Source organism: Castor canadensis, chromosome 4 (genome assembly GCF_047511655.1).
Source record: "Castor canadensis chromosome 4, mCasCan1.hap1v2, whole genome shotgun sequence".
Lineage (NCBI taxonomy): Eukaryota > Metazoa > Chordata > Mammalia > Rodentia > Castoridae > Castor > Castor canadensis.
This window is the reverse complement of record NC_133389.1, coordinates 52,013,101-52,037,549: the sequence shown is the minus strand read 5'-3', so window position 1 is coordinate 52,037,549 and position 24,449 is coordinate 52,013,101. Positions and strand designations below refer to the sequence as shown.

The 24,449-nt window shown below is 37.1% G+C and overlaps 1 protein-coding gene across 2 annotated transcripts in view; it reads right to left on the bottom strand.

Annotated features, from left to right (window-relative positions):
- Rbbp8 (RB binding protein 8, endonuclease) overlaps positions 1 to 4,157 on the bottom strand; it is a 100,499-nt gene extending 96,342 nt beyond the window's left edge. The window contains exons 1-2 of one of the 2 annotated variants that reach the window (XM_074070151.1): positions 3,968 to 4,157; positions 3,452 to 3,553 (exon numbers count right to left, since the gene is read on the bottom strand). The gene's annotated coding sequence lies outside the window, so the exon portion shown is untranslated. The remainder of the gene's footprint in view (positions 1 to 3,451; positions 3,554 to 3,967) is intronic. The other variant, XM_074070149.1, reaches the window with a different exon arrangement.
- Between the last annotated feature and the right edge of the window lie 20,292 nt (positions 4,158 to 24,449).

Genomic DNA, 24,449 nt, shown 5'->3' with positions numbered 1-24,449 from the left:
CTTGAATATTATTTGCTTGTGGTTGGGGATGAACTCAACAGTGCACTCTTGTGTTGGCTTTTCTTTTTTCCCTGTTTCCTTCTCCTCATCCTTCACTCCTGTTTCTTATCAAATAAAGAACCTGTACATAAACCAAAGGACTTGGACTCTACTTTCCATGGAAAATCTAGACTGATAAATAAAGGGAAAGCATGAGATTTTTATTTCACTATTTTTGACTCATTAGTGGAAAATTTAAATCTTGAAAGCTTGCATGCATGGATGAGATAGTCAGATTAATTGTATGTAGTTGTTTGTAAGAATGGTAATGCTGACCCAAATTTAGTTGAACATAAGCATTTGAGATTATATTTCTGATAGTGTTAATGGGTTGGATTTGAAGGGACTCGTTTATCAATAGCATATAACTTCAACAATGTAAGTTTTCTGGTTACTTTTAAGACTGTCTGTCTTTAATACAATAAGCTCTAATGTCTTTTATTTCCCAGTCAAGTTTTTATTCATAGCATGGTTGTTAAGCATTTCACCACTGAGTTACATCTACAACTCTAACCCAATAACTCTTTTTTTGATGACACTGGGGTTTGAACTCAGGGCTTCGAACCTGCAAAGCAGGCACCCTACCACTTGAGCCACACCTCCAGTCCCCTAATCCAATAACTCTTAATGAATGGTTTTAGTTTCCTTAATTTACAGATAGAGAACAGAAAATTCAGAGAGTTAAATAATTCCCAAGTGTAAATTCTTTTGTTGCAGAATCAATATTCAGATTCATGTCAGTTTGGCTCAAAAGCCCATAAATGTTTCAATATACTCCCTTTTCTCTTGATTGTGAAAGTAAGATATAAACAGACATTATTTTTCAGAGTTCACTTGGACTGGACTAAAAAAATTTAAAGCTTTTCTCAGGTAGGATTTTTATTTATAAAGAGAGAGGGGAATTAGAAGAATTAACATTTAGTATCAGGAATCAGAATTGAAATTTTCAAACTTGTGGTTCTCAAACTTTCTGTAGTTCTAATTCCTAGGAATTTCATAAGCTAAAAACCTTTAAAGCATTTTTGGAGCACTGTGTACAAATGCTTATCCCTTAAGTAACAGGCTCTGTCCCTTTAAGATGTAGTTCTGGTCTTGATAGCCTTATTGAAATTTTCCTATCAGTTCAAAACAAATCTTAGGAGTTCTAACTTCTTATGCAAATCCTAAATTGTATTTATATAAGAATGACTAAAATAATACAAAAATACATGATATGTACCAAGAAAACAAACATGAAATCTTTAAAGTAATATTAAATCAGAAAATGACAGCAGGACCCACAATCTGGGTAAATATGAATGAATGTGGGACCCTACTATCATTTTGAGACAAAAACTATATGATTATGTTAAGAAATTAGGGTTGAAGTGGTAGTCACCTTCACTACCAATGACAGTCCCACAAATTCAGCCACTATGCCAGAAATGTTTGGTGGCAATAATGACATAGATTAAAACATAAAAGCAAGCAATTTCTCAGTGCACTGAAGATTCATGAACATAACTATGATTTAATTTTACCTTTTCACAAATGCTTTAGAAAACAGATTTCAGGCTGCAGACTTGGAACGAGTGGTAGAGCACCTGCCTAGCAAGTGAGCAACCCTGAGTCCAAACCCCAGTTCCACCCTCTCCCACGCAAAAAGACAAAAAAACAAAAACAAAAACAAAAAAACCCCAACAACCTCTCCCGCCCCAAATATTTCATGTTGTATTCAGGATAGTCAATGTTGGTAGCAAAAAAAAAACTACTAGTCTCAGCTGATATTCAGGAAACCTGGATGTTCTGGTCCCAGTTCTGTTCTTAGATTATACAGTAGTGACTTAGCTACCTTTTTGGACTTTTCAGTCCTCAGCTCAAAAGAGAGCAGTTGGATTCCTTAGTTTTTCTTTAAGAACCCTTCTAGAAAAAAGATGTCATGATTCTAAGTGCTTTTAGTAAGAAACAGAAGAAGACATTTAGGAAGAAAGGGGCAGTTGTTAAGAAAGCCAGCATTGTTGACAAGTATTCTATGAAATTGTGTAGCCAGGAATACAGAGAAAGGAATGCATCCTGATTTGGTTAAAAAGTACATGCATCCTTAAATTTAGTCAAGACATCATAATGTTTCAATATTTTAAAGGGCTTCATTTTAAGAAAATAAATAAAATCATATTTATTAGGACTTAACATGTATTTGAAAATGAAAATCCTATTAAATAAAAACTATAGCATCCCCTTCCAAAATGTAGAGTTAGTCTTGAAATGATATATATGGATTTTTATATGACATGTGTATCTATCTCCTAAATAGCTTTCCTCAAAACCATAAACATAAAAATGTTCAATAAATTAAGCTTATCTTTAAATAGTAGGCCCTGTATTTTAAACGCAATATGGTTTAAAGTGTTTTAATTACTATATACCAAATATTACCAGAAACATCAACAATATACTGCATTGATGAATATCTATATTTTACCTGAAAACTAATTGAAAAGAGAAAATTCAACCAATTGAAAGTTTTGACTTACATTACCAAGAACTTGTCAGAATACAATTTATTCTGAATAAAGTTGATTATGGCTTGCTGAATCAGCACATTCCTTCTGCAGTTATACTACATAACTTTTCAGAAGTTTTTCTAAATTACCAGAAGTTTTGTGCAGAATTGCCTACAAGTAGGACTAAGAAGCATCCAAAGCTTATTCCTGAAAAAAATGAAATCTTACCGAAATATTTAGTTTCATTTTTTTCCTTTTTATTAACATCCTAATAAAACTTATTATAGGCTTTAAGTTTGAACATAATGATAAACTGGGAACACCAGGGACAATGAAAATGATGCATTAGTCTTGTTCAGTTCAAGGCAAAGTTCTATTAAGATGACCTATAGATAGGTTTTTAAAAATTATTCTGAAAATTTTTTAATTTAAGTTTTGAGACAGGGTCTTGCTATGCAGTCTAGGCTGGCCTCAAACTTGCCATCCTCCTGCTTCAACTTCTTGAGTACTGGGATTACAAGCATGAGCCAACATACCCAGCTCCAGATAGACAGGAAAGTATTCAGTATAAATCTGTTAAATACTTTCAATTCCTAGATAAATTTGTTTGTCAGCTGTTATGTTAAATTCTTCAGAAATGCATGTATTCAATTCATTCTAATATTGATAACTAAGGGGGTATATATTATACTAAAATAAAACTGAAGGCATTCATAACTTCCTTTCTAAATGATACAAACTGTTCAAATAAATTAATTAGATCAATGAAAGAGAGAGGTAAAAAATATTTTTAAATACAAGTGAAAGGAAGATACAAGTATTCTTTAACCTAAAAGTGTTTTCAGATTTAAGAGGCATGACAAAACCTGTCTTCATTCCTTTCTATTCAGCTCAGCAGTGCTTTTGAGCTCCAATAGTTAATCAGTTACCAGATTCCACAATCTTTGTTTTTCACACTCCTCAGTTCTTCCTGTGCATTGTTCCTCTCCTGTACTTAGGATCACCAAGCAGGCCAATACTTTTTCTTTCGCCTTAAAAAAGCAATTATTATTTTATCCACAATTAGATTTACCATATGAAATTGTTACCATATAGCAACAGTCTGTAAAACATAAGAGTGTATTATCAAAGAAGTAGATAGCTTAAGATGAATCATTAATACATTAAATGTAGGTAGCAAAATTATTCAGCCCAGCCTTTTCAATGACAATAGCTATAACCAACTTACAAAAACATACAGAAGAAGTGTATTGTACACCAAATAGTTTTATCCCAACAAATCAATGGGCATATCTGCAGGTTTTATATAACAGTATCTAATCAGCTTTTTAGAAAAGTATAATGCAGGTATTACCATGTTAGAAACAGGTATCTTCTTATACATCACTTAATTTAATCTTCCAAAGGTGCATAGAAAATTGAAAATATAAAAAATATTAACTTACCTTTCAATTTATTTAGAAACCCTCTGCTCTTGGTCAAAAGCAGAAGGCGTTTCACTGCTCAGTTCCCTGAAGCTATGCACTTAAGTGCTAAGTCAGTGGACGCCACCTCTCTGGACCACACTAGTTTGCAAGACACTACTGCTATGTGGAACAGTTCTGCTGCATCTAAGCTATATACTGTGTGCAGTGGATAACCTAATATGCCTTTCATTTAACTCGCTGGGCAGGTTTCTACCGTCTGTGGAACATGGAATCAAACCAGAATATGTTGGCATAACAGTCCAGTCAAACTGGTTCTTCTGTAGATCCAGAACCTGTCTGACCAGTCTGCATCAAAGGCTAGCCCAACATGCTGCAGCGGCTCAGTTCTGCTAAGCTTGTACTGGGTGAGTTATCCCCACCTCCCATCACCTCCCAACAAACTACTCAGAATGTTGTAGCCTCCAGCAAAATAATTCAGAGTTCCAGTGGGAGGGGTAGATATGTGTCATGTATAGCAAGAGTCCATTGTTATAAGCCTTTCCTGGTAGGTACATATAAGCAAGTGGTCTATTATCCTCAGAGGTAAGTAATCCTTAAAATATTTCCTATAGCTCTGTACTAACTGAAATAGATTATCTACAGTGAAGAAGAATCTCATAATGCCTGAACTTTCCCACTAATCAATTTGGCTTTACTTGTTCTAGTTTAGCCTTGAGGAGAGAGAGTAATATTCCCAAGGGTAGTTCTCCCTGAAAGCTTCCTTTTAGAGGGGGAGAAACAAGGTGTAGGTTGACCAGACATTTGCCTGGGTGTGTTGTCTTCCTTGTTCTTATGTGATTCTCATACCATTCCAGTCTAAAATTGGAAAAAACTACAGTTTATATACTAGGAACAATTTGAAAGGTTTTGCTTTGGATAGTCAACATTTCAACACAAATTGATAATCTATTATGTTCCAGGAACTATGCCAAGTACCAGGTTCATGACGGTGAAAAAGACAAAGTAAAAGATGGGAGTGATGTCAAAGCTTCCAATTAAACATGTCTAGTAAGCTTTTGGAAGGAAGAAAAGAGTAATGCAAGATTGCATTTTGATAGAAATTAGTTTATATATTAAGGGAGATTAAGTGAGGTTTAGTCTTATTCTCTTATAATATTTGCACATTTAGAAACAGTTTTTCCTACTGATGCAATGATTCCAAAATTTTCTGCTTAAGAATCATGTGAAGTGCTGATTAAGAACACAGATTGCTGGGCCTCACCTCTAGATACTCTGATTGAATGTTGCTCAAGCACTTCCAGTAATTCTGATGCAGCTGTTGCAGGGACCAGAGGCCCAGACTTCATGTTCAGGTTCTTTTCTATTTCAATACTTATGAACCCTATGTGGACTTTAGATCAAGGGCAAACACAACAAGGGGATAGGACTTTGATTACATGATAAGGTGAGTGCACACAAGGGAGGTATGAGGATAGGTAGGTAACCCAAAAAAAAAAAAAAAAGATAGCATTTGATGTCTTCAATGCAAAGGAACTAAAGCAGAAACTTTAAAGCAACTGGGGCTAATAGGAAAAGGGGGACCAGGAACTAGAATAAAGGTTAGTTCAAGAAGAATCAATTTAGGAAGTAACACATATGTATGTGGAAGCAAAACTAGGAATCTCCCTATATAGCTATCCTTACCTCAACTAGCAAAAGTCCTTAGTCTTCCTTATTAATGTTTATACTCTCTTTTCAACAAAATTAGAGATAAGGGCAAAATAGTACCTGCTTGGAAGCAAGGGAGTGAGGGTGAGAGGGAGGGGGTGGGGGGAAAGGAAGGGGATGGGGGGGAAGGGGGGAGTAATGACCCAATCATTGTATGCACATATGAATAAAGGAAATAAAAATAAATAAATAAAGACATACACACACACACACACACACACACACACACACACACACAAAATACTCATGAACCCAAAGTTACCATATTCTTTTCTAAATCTCTGGTGTCTAGAACACTGACTGACACTTAGAAAGGACTTAACAAATGCTTACCAAGTAAACATCTACTCAGAGCCAGAATTACTAGATTCCAGGTGAATCATAACTAGTAACTATTATGTGAATCAAACTGCATTAAGTGCTATAATTATAATAATGAATGTAGAAGCCCAGAAAAGAGAGCAACTATTGTAAGGGGAGCACTGACAGGGGTGACTCCATTTTGAATGAGAGAGGCAGTTTAGAAGCAGACATATAAAAGAGGCATGGGAAACAACAGGCTTCTTAGAGAAATAACAAGCCTCTCACTAAAATAGCAAGCTGAAGCAGTGCAATGTGGGTAGTGGGCCCCAAGACCAGAATGCATTGGGCAGATTTTCCAGGCCAGGATAAGCTGACCAGACCTTCTTGGAATGCTCAGTTTGATAAGGAGAGGGACAGACAAGTGGCTGAGTTCAGCAAGAAGCTGACTCAGCACCAATCAATTACAAATACAGGTTCAAGAGACTTTATCCTACCTGGGTTTAGACATACCAGGGAATGAGACTTTCCGATGCATAAAGCCGGCTTGAACCAGAAACAAAACGTTTTTTTTTTTTTTTAAACATTGTACTTGCTTCTGAGGAGGGTGGGACTGATGAGTCCGGAAGACTGGACAGCTTCGCGCATTGCTAAGCGACGAGGCGGGAGCACCTGAGCGAACTGTGGCGCGGGCAGTGGCTCTGAGACTTTGCTGCCCGAGCGCACTTGGCACCTGCGGGGTTCTCCTTCCCTAGGGCAGGGAACTTTGGTAGTTTCCGGTGATTAGGAGAGGGTTTGTGGGGAGCCTCCTCTGAGGCCACCTCACTCTGGAGGCAGTCTCAAAAATAAGTTATTGGAGAATTCCAAGATGGCAGCTAGAGGGAGGAAGCAGAAAGCGAGCCTCCTATAGTGAAATCTTGGAGAGACACTGGAGACACACTTTGCAGGCATAATCACTGAGAACAGGCAAAACTTTGACCCCTCCACACCTCCAGCCTGCGCAGAGAATCTCCACTTCACATTAAACAGAGAAACCAGGAGGGCCCCCGGGCCACCAGTCCCCCGCGCCCAGACAGCTTGGGAAGACGCAGACAAGGTGAGCTTCACGGTACCACAGTACTCCCACAGACAACCCTGGGCCAGAGCAGCATAGCCTCCTGGACAGACTGACCTCCACCCAGAAAAAAAAGAGAAACTGACTAATAAGCAATAAGAACAATAAAGACACGCGAGAAAGAGGGTGGGGCACACTGAGTGCCGAAGATTGGGGGAAGGGAGTCCTTCCCGGAACTATAAATAAACAAACCGGGCAGGCCGGAGAGGCTCTGGCAGGAGCAGGGGTACGCGCCCAGCAACCAGGAATAGGAAAGCTTGTGAGAGTGGCGGAGGGAGGAAAACTCCACAGGAGAGGAGGGAAGACCCACTTCCCACGTGAACTGTAAACAAACATGGCGGCTGCCAGGAGCAGCAGCACCGCCCAATAATCAGCAGCAGGAAAGCTTGTAAAAGTGGCGGTGGGAGGAAAACTGCACAGAAGAAGGGGGAAGACCCACTTTCCACATAAACTGTAAATAAACACGCAGGCCTGAGAAAGCGAATGCGGTGTCACCTTTCCCAGTGTGCTTGGAAAGGGAAAAGCATGTAGGAGAGGCTCACACACAGGAGAACTCTGAGTAAACAAAGCCTGCAGGGCCAGGTGAGTGCTAAGCTCACCCCTGAGATCTGCATAAAAAAACGCCTCCAGCAACAGCAGGCTGACAGCAGCGGGCAGGCAAGCCACAGCCACAGATACCATTCTCAGAACAGTCTCCAGACTCTTTTTTTTTCTTTGTCTCCCTACCTTTGATGAGAGAACAACTGAATTACACCTGTATGCTGAAAAATTTACTGAAACTGTATTGCATTTGAACTTGGGACACTTGGTGGGTTTTTGTGTGTGTGTGTGTGTGTGTGTGTGTGTGTGTGTAGTTTTGCTCTACTTTATGCATCCCCTTTGATGAGACAATTACAGAACAACATCTGAGGCACCATCTCCAGGATTGGAGACTGAGACACACCCAATTTATTAAGACTGAAACTTCATTGCATTTGAACTTGGAAGTTTTTTGATTTTTTGGTTTTTTGGGTTTTTTTTTTTAATTTTCTATTTTTCATTTAATTTATTTTTATATATAGATATTTCTTTCATTTACTTATTTTTTATTTTTATTCTTATCTTTTTTTTATTTTTTATTTTCAATCCTCTCTCTGTCTCTCTAATCCTGTTCAGCTTACTGTCGATTAGTACACTAACGCTCCCTGTTTATACCTTTGAAATTGTCTTGTCTGATTCCTTGTTCTGTTTTCTCCTTCTTGTCAGTTTATTTGTTTTGCCCTTTTCTTTAACTTCTTGCTTCCCATCTCAGCTCACCCTTCCATTCTAAATATTACCATTGTTATTATTACAAGCTAGAAAATACTTAATTGCACACAGTACAGGGACAGTAACAACACCAAAGACAATGATGGGAAGACAGAAAAAACAGGGAAACCAGTTTCCCAACAGCAAAAAATGAGTACAGGAACAAGAGGGGAATGAAGAAAACAGGTACTCAGATCCAGACTCCAACAAAATGAAGATAAACTATACCAAAGAACCCAATGAAGCCCACAAGAATAATTTAAAAGAAGACATACTACACGTACTCAATGAGAATTTTATAGAGATGATACTGGATAGGGTCAACCAAAATGTACAGTAGGCTCTTAAGAAATTCCAAGACAACAAAAATAGAGAATTTGAAAAAGAACAAGAAGAAATAAAGGAAACCATAGAAGCACTGTATAAACACCAAAGTGAAAGAGAGAACACGATGAATAAACAGATAAATGAACTCAGGACAAAAATAGACAACATTAAAGAGGAAACCACCCAGGATATGGAAAACCTCAGAAAAAAGAACAAAACAGAACTGCAAAACAAAATGGAAGGCCAATCCAGCAGAATAGAACAAACAGAAGACAGAATCTCAGAACTCGAAGATGAAATGGTAATTAAAGGAAAAACCAAAGAACTATTAATTAAACAACTCAAGACCTGTGAAAAGAAAATGCAAGAACTCACCGACTCCATCAAAAGACCAAACTTGAGAATCATGGGCATCGAAGAAGGAGAAGAGGTGCAAGCGAAGGGAATGCGTAATATATTCAACAAAATAATAACAGAAAATTTCCCAAATCTAGAGAAAGATATTCCCATACAGATGCAAGAGGCCTCCAGGACACCAAACAGACCAGATCAAAATAGAACTACCCCACGACATATCATCATTAAAACAACAAGTTCAGAAACTAAGGAAAGAATATTGAAGGCTGTAAGAGAGAAAAAACAAGTAACATACAAAGGTAAACCCATCAAAATCACAGCAGACTTCTCAACAGAAACATTAAAAGCAAGAAGAGCGTGGGGTGAGATCTTCCGGGCACTGGCTGAAAATAAATTCAACCCCAGAATACTCTACCCAGCAATACTATCATTCAAAATAGATGGAGCAATGAAAGTCTTCCATGATAAGCAGAAACTAAAACAATATGTGACCACAAAGCCACCACTACAAAGGATTCTTCAAGGGATTCTGCACACAGAAAGTGAAACCCAACATAACCATGAAATGACAGGCAGCAACAAACCACAGGAAAAGAAAAAGCAAGACAGTAGAGAGTAACCTCAACTTAGGTACACACAATCAAACCTTCAAACAACTAAGACAACTAAATGACAGGAATCACCACATACCTATCAGTACTGACACTTAATGTTAATGGACTTAATTCACCCATCAAAAGGCACTGCTTGACGAAATGGATTAAAAGGGAAGATCCAACAATTTGTTGCTTACAGGAGACCCATCTCACCGATAGAAATAAGCATATGCTTAGGATGAAAGGCTGGAAGAAGATTTACCAAGCCAATGCCCCCCAAAAACAGGCAGGAGTAGCAATACTTATCTCTGACAAAGTAGACTTCAAACCTACATTGATCAAATGAGATAAAGAAGGACATTCCATTCTAATAAAAGGGGAAATAGACCAAAAGGAAATAATCATCAACCTGTGTGCACCCAATGTCAATGCACCCAATTTCATCAAACATACCCTGAAAGACCTAAAAGCATGTAAACACCAACACAGTGGTTGTGGGAGACTTTAACATCCCATTATCATCAATAGATAGGTCATCCAAAGAAAAAATCAATAAAGAAATCCAAGATCTAAAATATACACTAGATCAAATGGACCTAGTTGATGTCTACAGAACATTTCATCCAACTTCTACACAATATACATTCTTCTCAGCAGCCCATGGAACCTTCTCCAAAATAGTTCATATCCTAGGGCACAAAGCAAGCCTTAGCAAATATAAGAAAATAGAAATTATACCGTGCATACTCTCTGATCACAATGCAGTAAAAGTAGAACTCAACAACAAAAGATTAACTCAAAATGGATCAAGGATCTTAATATCAGACCACAAACTCTAAAGATGATACAGGAAAGAGTAGGAAATACTCTGGAGTTAGTAGGTATAGGTAAGAACTTTCTCAACAAAACCCCAGCAGCACAGAAACTAAGAGATAGCATAGATAAATGGGACCTCATAAAACTAAAACGCTTCTGTTCATCAAAAGAAATGGTCTCTAAACTGAAGAGAACACCCACAGAGTGGGAGAAAATATTTGCCAGCTATACATCAGACAAAGGACTGATAACCAGAATATATAGGGAACTTAAAAAACTAAATTCTCCCAAAACTAATGACCCAATAAAGAAATGGGCAAGTGAACTAAACAGAACTTTCTCAAAAGAAGAAATTCAAGTGGCCAAAAAACACATGAAAAAATGCTCACCATCTCTAGCAATAAAAGAAATGCAAATTAAAACCACACTAAGATTCCACCTCACCCCTGTTAGAATAGCCATCATTAGCAACACCACGAACAACAGGTGTTGGCGAGGATGTGGGGAAAAAGGAACCCTCTTACACTGTTGGTGGCAATGTAAACTAGTACAACCACTCTGGAAAAAAATTTGGAGGCTACTTAAAAAGCTAGACATTGATCTACCATTTGATACAGCAATATCACTCTTGGGGATATACCCAAAAGAATGTGACACAGGTTACTCCAGAGGCACCTGCACACCCATGTTTATTGCAGCACTATTCACAATAGCCAAGTTATGGAAACAGCCAAGATGCCCCAGCACTGACGAATGGATTAAGAAAATGTGGTATCTATACACAATGGAATTTTATGCAGCCATGAAGAAGAACAAAATGTTATCATTCGCTGGTAAATGGATGGAATTGGAGAACATCATTCTGAGTGAGGTTAGCCTGGCCCAAAAGACCAAAAATCGTATGTTCTCCCTCATATGTGGACATTAGATCAAGGGCCAACACAACAATGGGATTGGACTTTGAGCACATGATAAAAGTGAGAGCACACAAGGGAGGGGTAAGGATAGTTAAGACAGGTAAAAAATTAGTTAGCGTTTGTTGCCTTTAACACAGAGAAACTAAAGCAGATACCTTAAAAGCAATTGAGGCCAATAGGAAAAGGGGACCAGGAACTAGAGAAAAGGTTAGATCAAAACAAATTAACCTAGAAGGTAACACACACGTACAGGAAATTAATGTGAGTCAACTTCCTGTATAGGTATCCTTATCTCAACCAGCAAAAACCCTTGTTCCTTCCTATTATGGCTTATACTCTCTCTACAACAAAATGAGAAATAAGGGCAAAATAGTTTCTGCTGGGTATTGAGGGGGTAGGGGGGAGAGGGAGGGGGCAGAGTCGGTGGTAAAGGAGGGGGTGGGTGCAGGGGAGAGAAATGACCCAAGCCTTGTATGCCCATATGAATAATAAAAAATAAATTAATTAATTAAATAAAATAAAATCTATCAGTTATTTTGATTCATGAAAATTATTTAGAGCTTACCGATATTAATACAGACTGCCATGTTACACATGCTAATTTCTTGAGAACTCTCCATATTTTATACAGCTCTTTTTTTTTTTAGCTAGATATCACCTGTTAGTCAGTTTTCTATCACTGTAACAAATACTTAAGGTAATCAGTTTGTGAAGAGAAAAGATTTATTTTGGCTCACAGTTTTGGAGGTCCAGTCCATGATCAGCTGGCCCTACAGTGTCATGTCTGTGATGCGAAGGCATAGCCAAGAAAAAGGTCACTCACCTCATGACCAGGGAGCAAAAGAGAAAGAGAAAGAGGGTGAGGAAGAAGAAGAAGGCAGAATTCTCCCCTCAGTGACTTAAAGACCCCCACTAGGTCCCAGCTCATAAACAGCACCACCCTGGGGACTGAGCGCTTAACACTAGCATGACCATGTAAACCAAACTTACCAACTCCCTAGCTTCAAAAACTGAAAAATCATACTAATACTATCCAAAGTGACAGAACAGAACCATACAATAGACCCCCAAGATCCAAAAGTTCTTTAAATGTTGCTTCAGTGTTATTTTAATGGTTTTTAGTGTAGGTTTTATTTTTGTGACAAAAAAAATGCTTATATAAATCAGAAGAGAAACATGTTTTTACTTCTTGGGTAAATAGCTAGGATGAAATGACGGGGTTACATGGTCTTAAGAACACTGACTCCAAGCATCTCTGTATGTGCCTACTGCCATCGTATGTCTTCTTCACAGACACATTTGCTCAAACATTTGCCTATTCTATCGGGTTATTTGTTTTCTTGTTATTAAGTTTCTTAACAAATATTAATTGTATAAAGAGGTTTCATTGTGATATTTCTATACATACATATAATGTATTTTGATACTTACCCCCTTTTTTAACCTCTCTACCCCCTTTGTTTTTACCTTTTTTTTTTTTTTGGTAGTACTGGAATTTGAACTCAGGGCCTTGTACTTGCTAGGCAGCACTCTCCCACTTGAGCCATGCCCCCAGCCCTTTGGCTTCAGCTATTTTTTGGATAGAGTCTCAAGCTTTTGCCCAAGCTGTCCTAGTTTATGATATTCCTATTTATGCTTCCTGTGTAGCTAGAGACAGGTGTGCACCACCACACCCAGTTATTGTTGAGACGGGAGTCTCAATATCTTTGTGCCTAGGCTGGCATCTAGTTGTGATCCCCCTGATCTCTGCCTCTCTCATAGGCAGAATTACAGACATAAGCCACCATGCCCAGCCTCACCTTTATTATTTTTCTTGCCTTACTGCACTAGCTGTAACCTCTTCTGCAACACTGAAAACAAATGTTTGCAGTGGACATACTTTGCCTTGTTTCCAAACTTAGGAGAAATCTTTCAACCTTTTATCATTAACTATGATGCTAGCTACAGGTTTTTCATAGAAACTACTTATGATATTAGGAAGTTCTCTTCTATTCCTAGTTTATAAATAATTTGTATTAGGAATGGATGCTGGATTTTGTCCAAAATTTTTTGCATCTATTGAGATGAACACATGGTTTTTTGTTCTTATAATTTGTTAAATATAATAAGTATCATTGATTTTTTTAAATGTTAAACATCCTTACACAACTAGAATCACCCCTCATTTGGTTCTGATTTAATATCTTTCTTGTACATTGTTAGATTCAGTTTCTAAAACTTTCCTGAGAATTTTGCAGTTACTTCATGAGGAATATAAATCTGTTGTTTTCTTTCCTTGAAACATCTTCATTTGGTTTTGGTGTCAGAATAATGCTAACTTTCTAAAAGGAGTCGGAGTATTTCCCCCTCTTTGATTTTATAGAAAAATTTACATAAAATTGATGTTATTTCTTCTTAGAATATTTGTAATACTTCATCAAAGTTCTCTGTGATTAAGTTTTTAACTAAAAATGAAATTTAAAAAATAGAGAGCTATTTCTTCTTAAATGAGGTTGACAGTTTATGTCTTTCAAGTACTCGTGTCTTAGTTCATCTAAGAAGGTGACAGGTATAAAGCTGTCCATCACAGTCCCTTAGACTTTTCACTTTTCTCATGCCTAATAACTTGATAATTTATGTTTTTCCATCCCCACCCTTCTCTAGCCTTTTTTTTTTCTTGATCAATGTTACAAGGTATTTTTGTTTTATTAATTTGGTCAAGGAAGCCATTTTTAGTTGCACTGATTTTCTCAATTGTTTTTGTGTCCTCAAGTTCATTAACTTCTACTCCTGTTTTAATTTTCTTTCTCTTCATTTTCTTTTTTTTTTTTTTGAGGCAATAAAAAGCTTTATTCTTGCTTTACAGCTTTAAACACTAAATTACATTTAAAAAAATCTATCAATTACAACACGAAGTAAAATAATGCTATTTGGGCATTTTAAAAAATTATATTTCTTAGGCCTTGTATGCTTAAAGCATTTATATTCTAAAACTTAACTAAATTCAACTATTTATTTGGGGGAAAAACAAATCAGTTCACAAATCCCATTTTCAATGTGATTGCTAGCCAGCATAGGTGAAAACATATATAGTGTATTTACTCTTTTTTTTTAATTTGCTTATTCATATGTGCATACATTGTTTGGGCCATTTCTCCCCCTACCCCCCTGCCCCCTCCTTCCCCCCACCCCCCTCACTTCCAGGCAGAATCTGTGCTGCCCTTATCTCTAATTTTGTTGAAGAAAAAGTATAAGCAATAATAAGAAAAACAAAAGCGTTTTTGCTAGTTGAGATAAGGATAGCTATACAGAGAGATTCGTAGCATTGCTTCCATGTACAAATGTGTTATAACCAAGTTTATTCATCTCTAACTGACCTTTTCACTAGTTTCTAATCCCCTTCTCATATTGACCTCTGTCACTTTAAGGTTTCTGTATGAGTTCCTCTGCAGTGGGGACATCAAATACTATCATGTTTTGGGTTTCTTACCTATCCCCATACCTCCCATGTATGCTCTCACACACAGGACCCAAGTTCAACCACATTGCTGTATTTGCCCTAGATCTAAAGTCTGCATATGAGGGAGAACATATGATTTTTGGTCTTCTGAGCCTGGCTAACCTCACTCAGAATGATGTTCTCCAGTTCCATCTATTTACTTGTGAATGATAAGATTTCATTCTTCTTCATGGCTGAGTAAAATTCTGTTGTGTATAAATATCACATTTTCTTAATCCATTTGTCAACAGTGGTGTATCTTGGCTGTTTCCATAACTTGGCTATTGTGAATAGCACTGCAATAAACATGGGTGTGCAGGTTACTCTGGATTAACCTGAGATATATTCCTTTGGGTATATCCCCAGCAGTAGGATTGCTGGATTATATGGCAGATCTATGTTTAGATTTTTAAGAAGCCTCCAAATTTTTTCCAGAGTGGTTGTACTAGCTTGCATTCCCACCAGCAGTGTACGAGGGTTCCTTTTTCCTCACATTCTCGCCAACACCTGTTGTTGGTGGTGTTTTTGACGATGGGCTATTCTAACGGGTGAGGTGGAATCTTAGTGTGGTTTTGATTTGTATTTCCTTTATGGCTAGAGGTGGTGAGCATTTTTTCTTGTGTTTTTTGGCCATTTGAATTTCTTCTTTTGAGAAAGTTCTGTTTAGTTCAGTTTCTCTTCATTTTTTTAAGGTGGAGGCTGAATTCATTGATTTGAGAGCATTCTTTTTATAACAGATATTTACTGTCATAAATTTCTCTCTACTTGAAACTTTAGCAACATCTCACAAATTTTAATATGGTGCATTTTCATTACTGAGCTCAAAATACTTTCCTGTTTGATTTCATCATTGATCCATGAGTTGCTTAGGAATACAAGTATTTAGGGATTTCCCACCTAGTATTCTGTTATTGGCTTATAAATAAATCCTGCTGTGGTTAGAAAATATACTTTGTATAACTTAAATCTGTTTAAAGTTATCTCCTTTTTCTTTTTCTTTTTTTATTGTTTTTTGAGACAGTTTCTCACTACATATAGCCCAGGCCACTTCAAAGTCACTATGTACGCTATGTAGCCCTGGCTGCCCCCAAACTCATGATGCCTCCTAAGTGCTGGAATTAGGCCTGCACCACCATAGTCAGCAACCTACTAGGTTTTATATGCCTAAAATATTTTTATTGAGGGCAGCATATAGTTGGGTCTTGCATTTTTATCCAAAATGACAATCTCTGTAAGACCACTGAACTCTACTTTGGTTACCCCTCTCCTTGACATGGCTTGAAAATCCTCCAGGCAGTCAGTTGGGGTAATTGTTCATTTACAACTATTCTTCACTGGCCAATGTACAATGACTTGAAAAACACTATTTTATACATTTTGTCCTTGTTGTTTCAGGTGGTAGAGTAAATATGATTCATATACCTCCATCTTGGATGGAAGCATAAGACTTGGTGCTTTACTCTTAATATCACAGCACCTGCAACCACTTCAAAGGATTATTCTTGGGTTACTAGAAGTACTTTATGCATGGATGCTGAGAGCTGAAAGTGTCTGGAAATTTTCACCTCTTTTGGTTATCAGTTATCCATTAACCTGTGAGGAATATGGAAGCCCAGTTCCTTTGCCTCCAAGTAGAATAAACTCTTTTGTTGTAATTTATGCTTTGGAGCAATCTGGAACTAGGCAAATATTGAAACCATATCATTGCTTTTCTTATTGTCTTTTCTAGTCCCGCCTCCCCAAATGTCCTACTGGTTTCACAGGGGAACACCTTTCTAACAAATCACTTGTACCTGCAATCACATCTCAGAAATAGCTTTTCGAGAACCCAACCCAAAGTTAGTCTGCATTTTCAAAATTGGTCTTCTGTAAAATGTCTCCTTAACTGGTCTATTTTGCTCCACATTTTTTAAAGACTTCACTTGTCCCAACAATCTTAGAATAAACATTTTGACCTGAATAGACATTTAGAATATATCTAAATTCCCTCATTTCATAAATGAAGTGACTGAGGATCAGGATGCTAAATAAATAAGTAATCCACGTTTATGTAACCTAAGAGTAAATGAAGTAAGCTCAGAATCAAGTTTCTTGATTTGGGCTTATTTAGGTAAAACAAGCTCTTAATTTTATAGCAATCAGGTTTAACTAGCTATTGAGTAGTATGTTGCAACCATTTACTTATGAAATTGGCAGATATAAATGTTTGTGCATACTTTTTCTGTAGATGCAAGTTTGTACTTGTACCAGTTTGATTGCCTGCCTCATTTTATGATCTGTGAACATTAACCCCATTTTCTATTAACTTTGTATCAGTTAGGAAAAATTTCCAAATTTGTGGGGTAGCTCAGCTTAACTACATTGCACAAAATAGCTAAACTGATGTTTTGGGGGGTTGACTTAGAAAGTAGAAATGCAATTCTGGTTCAGTGTTGCAGTCAAATGCTCTACCCCTGAGCTACACCACCTCTGGTTCAGTGTTGACTACATTTTTTTCTTATCATTATGGTAAGTTTAATATTGCTGTATGAAACTGCTGAATGAAATCAGAAAAAGAACTTTCCTTAGGGACACACAAATATTTTAAAACTGAAGTCTAATATTACTTATCATCATTATTCTGGGTAAGTGTGAAGTCAATAGATAGAATTGTGGTGCGAGAGACATTGACTATTTTTTAGTAATTTAAAAAAGTCATTGGCTATGTGGAACCATATTCTTTCTCCTGGAGATGACACTGAAAATTGAGCCTTAGTGGTTATATAGGTATACATGGAAGACAGAAATGGATATTGGATGATCATATGTTGATATATATTCCATTTCTGGGTAAGAAGTTGGGAATGGAAATACAACTAAAAACCCCTTGTATGTCTCCAGCAAATTCTACTTGTTAAGACTAATTTGGGTAATAAGCTATGCTTTTGGAGTTCAGATATCATCATAGATTATTGAATGTATTGGTCAATCACAATCACATGACTGCTTTTATGAAAATAGCACCTAAATGAAATCAACAGAAAAAATCTGGGGAAAGAAAGAAAACAAAACAAAAAAAATAGATCTTGGTCTCTATATTAATCAGCTTTCTGTCTCTATAATGAAATACCCAAAGCTGAGAACTTTATAACACAAAGATACTCATTTAGCTCACAGTTGGAGGTTTAAGAGCATGAGTAAAGGCAGTGTTGGGATGGCATCATAATGATGAGACCATATACAGGAGGATGTTGTCATATAGCAAAATAGGAAGACAGAGAGAGACTGAGATCCCGCAATAACCAATTTATCCCTTCCATGGCAGGACCCTAACAATCTAATGAGCCCTAGAAGCCTCTACCTCTCAAAGGTTGCACTACCCTTTAACACTGCCACCCTGGGGACCAAGCTTACATCACGCTGGAGACCAAGCCTGGGAGACACACTCAAACTATATTCAAATCACAGCAATCTCTAACTACAAATTTCTAACAAAAGCTGAGAGATTCCATTACTTTCCCATAGGTAGGACTGCAGCTTCACAATAAGGATTAATATTACTCTGGCTCAGGAGTCAGAGTGCTTAAGTTTGTTAAACTAGGTCTACCACTGAGTAGTTATTTTGCTTTTAGTAGATTACTTCTATGTGTCTCATTTCCTTCATTGGTAAAATAGAAAATATAATAACCATGTCTCAGCTAGGCATGGTGGCACACACCTGTGATCCCACCACTTAGGAGGCTAAGGCAGGAGATCACAATTTTGAGGCTGGCCTGGGCTACATAGTGAGACTCTATCTAAACAAAAAAACAAAACAAACAAACAGAAAACTATGTCTCTACTAGGGACAATGTAAGAATTAAACTAGATATTTCAAAAGTACTTAGAGCAAGGCCTGGCATTGATCAAATAATAGCTGCTATTATTACTAATATTAGATGCTATAGGCAAAATATTTATGATCTATATGTGTTCCAGGATTATCAAACAATTTCTAAGATCTAAACAAGTAATTAGATAGAATATAAAATATAGGGGTTTCTATACATTTAATAAAATATTGCAGGTAACATGTTTCATTGTTTTCTCTACCCATAGCCCCTTTGAAAACCTTCCAGTGCATAGCACCACAGCTCTGAGGCCTACTCATCCCAGGTTTGTGTCATGAATACCTAACCAAGGACAGCCAATGAATTTAGTGACCAAAAACCAATCATATCTCCTATCTCCTTTCTCTTCTCCTCTTTCCTTTCTCCCCACTCTTCTCTTCCCTTCCCTCCCCCACCCTCTCATTCTCTCTCAAAAATAATAACTTCAAAAATTCACTGTTAATCAGTAAGCTATTTGGATTTTAGGACTTGTGATTGGACTCTAAGCAATGAAAAGAAGTTGAGATTCTCCTGGATTACCATTATTTTTTAGTATATTTTGCATTAATTTCTTAAGAAAAGATGAGATACAATTTCAGGGGCCTAATGTGTTCCTAAACTGCACTTAATCCCGTCTTACACTTGATTGCAAGATTGAACTGGTATCAGAGTCTTAGTTTATAAATATTCTCACAGAATTGTGAAGGCTACTCCATTGCTTTCTAAGTTTTCTGTGTTGCTGTTATTAAAGACCCATACTACTTTGACTCTTAATCCTTTCTATGGGACAGATTTTCTATCTATATGTTTGTGACCAACTTCCTTTCCCTCTCTCAGTGTGTGTGTGTGTGTGCGTGTGCCTGTGTGTGTGTGTGTGTGTGTGTGTGTGTCCTCTTTTTCTTTCTTGGGAAAATTTTAGATCTTTTCTTTAACCTCAGTTGTTCTGAAATTCCATGGTGATGTTCCTTGTTGATAATCTCTCTTCATTCATTTGGTGGGCACTTATTTTACCCTTTCAATCAGAAACTTGGCTCCTTTGTTTCTGGGAGAAAAATTCAGAACTATTTGATAATTTTACATCCTGGAACTTCTTTATCAATTACTGGACTTCTTAGATTCATCCTCTGATTTTAAACAATGTTTTATCTTCTATCTCCTCAATTATTATTTTTTTAAGAGACAGTATCTTGAGTTGACAGAGAGAGAGAGAGAGAGAGAGAGAGAGAGAGAGAGAGAGAGAGAGAGAGAAGGGAGACATCAGCTCCCTATGCTGCCCAGGCTGGCCTCTCCTGGGTTCAACTGATTCTTCTCCCAAGCTTTCCAAGTAGGTGGAACTATAGGAACATGCCATCACACCTGGACTATTTTCTATCTTTACCTTTGTGTTTTACTTTCTCAAATTTCCTCTTTGACTTCTAGCTCCTCCTACTGACTTTATTTTTGCTATTATGCTTTCCTTTCCAGTATCTTTTAGTCTCCAAAAGTTTCACTTTTAGATAGCCTTTCTTATTCTACTCTAAGCTCTTTGAAGATATCAATATAGTGGGATTTAAAATATTCTTCTCATATTGACTGTTTTTCTAAATTCTTTTTATCTTTTATTTTCCTCTTTTTCCTTCATGTTAGATGTTCTCTAATCCATTAAAATGTTAATTTGTAACTTTTGTGTGCCTAGGAGAGATTTTTTTTTTAAATTATGTTAGAGTGATATTGACCAATAGATTTAACATTAGAATAGGATTTCTTAACCTTGGCATTATTGACATTTTGAACTGGATAATTATTTTTTGGTGTGGAAAGATGAGCTTCCCTTTGTATTTTTCAAGATGTTTATCAGTAACTCTGGACCCTATCCACCAGATGCTAGTAACATACCTCTGCTTATCTTCCTAGTTGAAGTTTTTAATTTTTTCATGCCCCTAATCATTACAAAAAAAAATCTCTCCAGACATTGTCAAACAATTTGGAAAAGGAAGAAAAAAAAACAAAACAAAAATACAAAATTTTCTCCCTTAGAGCCTCACTAAAGGAACACAACTTTGCTGATACCCTGATTTTAGCCCTTGAAACTCATTTTGGACTTCTGACCTTCAGAACTGCCAAATGATAAAAATGTATACTCTCTCAACCACTAAGTTTGGGTAATTTGCTATAGAAGCAATAGGAAAAGAATATAATCCCTTTGATTTCAGGGTAGTACTCTACCATCCACAGTCAGCTCTGCCTGGTATTCCCAAAACTAGAACTGATCTGTGACAAACTTCTACCATGAATCAGTAAGCCTATCTGTCTTCAGTTAAGGCAGAAGAAGGGACAGTCTCCAGGCTCTGGCTTAGGGAAAGAACTTACTTACCAAACTATTTCCTTGAGAGGTTTGTTTTTTTTTTTTCCTTTCAACCAATCTTCCCACTATTTAGAGGCTACTTGTTCCCCTAACTCCCAAATTTTCCAAGCAGAAATAGACTTGCTTTTATCATGGCAAGTAATTGGACTTCCTCTCTCTCAATTTACTATTTATCCTCACAACTTCTCCCAAAAATTTATTGGTGTCTCTCCTCTACTCCCTCTCTCATTGTTTTGGTCCTTAAAATTTATGCTATTTGTCTCTTTTCTATCATTTTAGTGAGATTTCAAGATGTAATGAAATTAAACATGTTTAACTACATGTTTAACCACATTTACTTTTAGCTGCCATTTCATAGAGCCCTTGATGTGTATGAGATTTTTATTTATATTTTTTTCTTTTATTATTATTCATATGTGCATACAAGGCTTGGGTCATTTCTCCCCCCTGCCCCCGCCCCCTCCCTTACCACCCACCCCGCCCCCTCCCTCTCCCCCAACCCCCTCAATACCCAGCAGTAACTATTTTGCCCTTATTTCTAATTTTGTTGTAGAGAGAGTATAAGCTATAATAGGAAGGAACAAGGGTTTTTGCTGGTTGAGATAAGGATAGCTATACAGGGCATTGACTCACATTGATTTCCTGTGCATGTGTGTTACCTTCTAGGTTAATTTTTTTTGATCTCACCTTTTCTCTAGTTCCTGGTCCCCTTTTCCTATTGGCCTCAGTTGCTTTTAAGGTATCTGTTTTAGTTATCTGCTGTGTTAAGGGCAACAAATGCTAGCTAATTTTTTAGGTGTCTTACCTATCCTTACCCCTCCCTCGTGTGCTCTCGCTTTTATCATGTGCTCAAAGTCCAATCCCATTGTTGTGTTGGCCCTTGATCTAATGTCCACATATGAGGGAGAACATACGATTTTTGGTCTTTTGGGCCAGGCTAACCTCACTCAGAATGATGTTCTCCAATTCCATCCATGTACCAGCGAATGATAACATTTTGTTCTTCTTCATGGCTGCATAAAATTCCATTGTGTATAGATACCACATTTTCTTAATCCATTCGTCAGTGGTGGGGCATCTTGGCTGTTTCCATAACTTGGCTATTGTGAATAGTGCCACAATAAACATGGGTGTGCAGGTGCCTCTGGAGTAGTCACAGTCTTTTGGGTATATCCCCAAGAGTGGTATTGCTGGATCAAATGGTAGATCAATGTCTAGCTTTTTAAGTAGCCTCCAAATTTTTTTCCAGAGTGGTTGTACTAGTTTACATTGCCACCAACAGTGTAAGAGGGTTCCTTTTTCCCCACATCCTCGCCAACACCTGTTGTTCGTGGTGTTGCTAATGATGGCTATTCTAACAGGGGTGAGGTGGAATCTTAGTGTGGTTTTAATTTGCATTTCCTTTATTGCTAGAGATGGTGAGCATTTTTTCATGTGTTTTTTGGCCACTTGAATTTCTTCTTTTGAGAAAGTTCTGTTTAGTTCACTTGCCCATTTCTTTATTGGGTCATTAGTTTTGGGAGAATTTAGTTTTTTAAGTTCCCTATATATTCTGGTTATCAGTCCTTTGTCTGATGTGTAGCTGGCAAATATTTTCTCCCACTCTGTGGGTGTTCTCTTCAGTTTAGAGACCATTTCTTTTGATGAACAGAAGCTTTTTAGTTTTATGAGGTCCCATTTATCTATGCTATCTCTTAGTTGCTGTGCTGCTGGGGTTTCATTGAGAAAGTTCTTACCTATACCTACTAACTCCAGAGTATTTCCTACTCTTTCCTGTATCATCTTTAGAGATTGTGGTCTGATATTAAGATCCTTGATCCATTTTGAGTTAATCTTGGTATAGGGTGATATACATGGATCTAGTTTCAGTTTTTTGCAGACTGCTAACCAGTTTTCCCAGCAGTTTTTGTTGAAGAGGCTGCTATTTCTCCATCGTATATTTTTAGCTCCTTTGTCAAAGACAAGTTGGTTATAGTTGTGTGGCTTCATATCTGGGTCCTCAATTTTGTTCCCCTGGTCTTCATGTCTGTGTTTGTGCCAGTACCATGCTGTTTTTATTGTTATTGCTTTGTAATATAGTTTGAAGTCAGGTATTGTGATACCTCCTGCATTGTTCTTTTGACTGAGTATTGCCTTGGCTATTCGTGGCCTCTTGTGTTTCCATATAAATTTAACGGTAGATTTTTCGATCTCTTTAATGAATGTCATTGGAATTTTGATGGGAATTGCATTAAACATGTAGATTACTTTAGGGAGTATTGACATTTTTACTATGTTGATTCTACCAATCCATGAGCATGGGAGATCTCTCCACTTTCTATAGTCTTCCTCAATCTCTTTCTTCAGAAGTGTATAGTTTTCCTTGTAGAGGTCTTTCACATCTTTTGTTAGGTTTACACCTAGGTATTTGATTTTTTTGAGGCTATTGTAAATTGAATTGTTTTCATACATTCTTTTTCCGTTTGCTCATTGTTAGTGTATAGAAATGCTAATGATTTTTCTATGTTGATTTTATATCCTGCTACCTTGCTATAGCTATTGATGATGTCTAGAAGCTTCTGAGTAGAGTTTTCTGGGTCTTTAAGGTATAGGATCATGTCGTCTGCAAATAGGGATATTTTGACAGTTTCTTTACCTATTTGTATTCCTTTTATTCCTTCTTCTTGCCTAATTGCTCTGGCTAAGAATTCCAGTACTATGTTGAATAGGAGTGGAGCTAGTGGGCATCCTTGTCTGGTTCCTGATTTTAGAGGGAATGGTTTCAGTTTTTCTCCATTAAGTATAATGCTGGTTGTAGGTTTGTCATACATAGCTTTTATAATGTTGAGGTACTTTCCTTCTATTCTTAGTTTTCTTAGAGCTTTTATCATGAAATGGTGTTGGATCTTATCAAAGGCTTTTTCTGCATCTATTGAGATGATCAAGTGATTTTGTCTTTGCTTCTGTTAATGTGGTTTATTATGTTTATTGATTTTCGTATGTTGAACCACCCCTGCATCCCTGGGATGAAGCCTACTTGGTCATGGTGAATAATCTTTTTCATGTGTTGTTGAATTCAGTTTGCCATTATTTTGTTGAGGATTTTTGCGTCAATGTTCATTAACGAGATTGGCCTATAGTTCTTCTTTTTGGAGGTGTCTTTGCCTGGTTTTGGGATAAGTGTAATACTGGCTTCATAAAATGTGTTAGGCAGTTTTCCTTCCCTTTCTATTTCATGGAACAGTTTAAGGAGGGTTGGTATCAGTTCTTCTTTAAAGGTCTGATAGAATTCAGCAGAAAATCCATCAGGTCCTGGGTCTTTCTTTTTGGGGAGACTCTTTTTTTTTTTTTTGATCATTCCTGGCGTCTTCCGATTATAGTTTTCTTTTTTTTTTTTTTTATTTTTCTTTTATTATTCATATGTGCATAC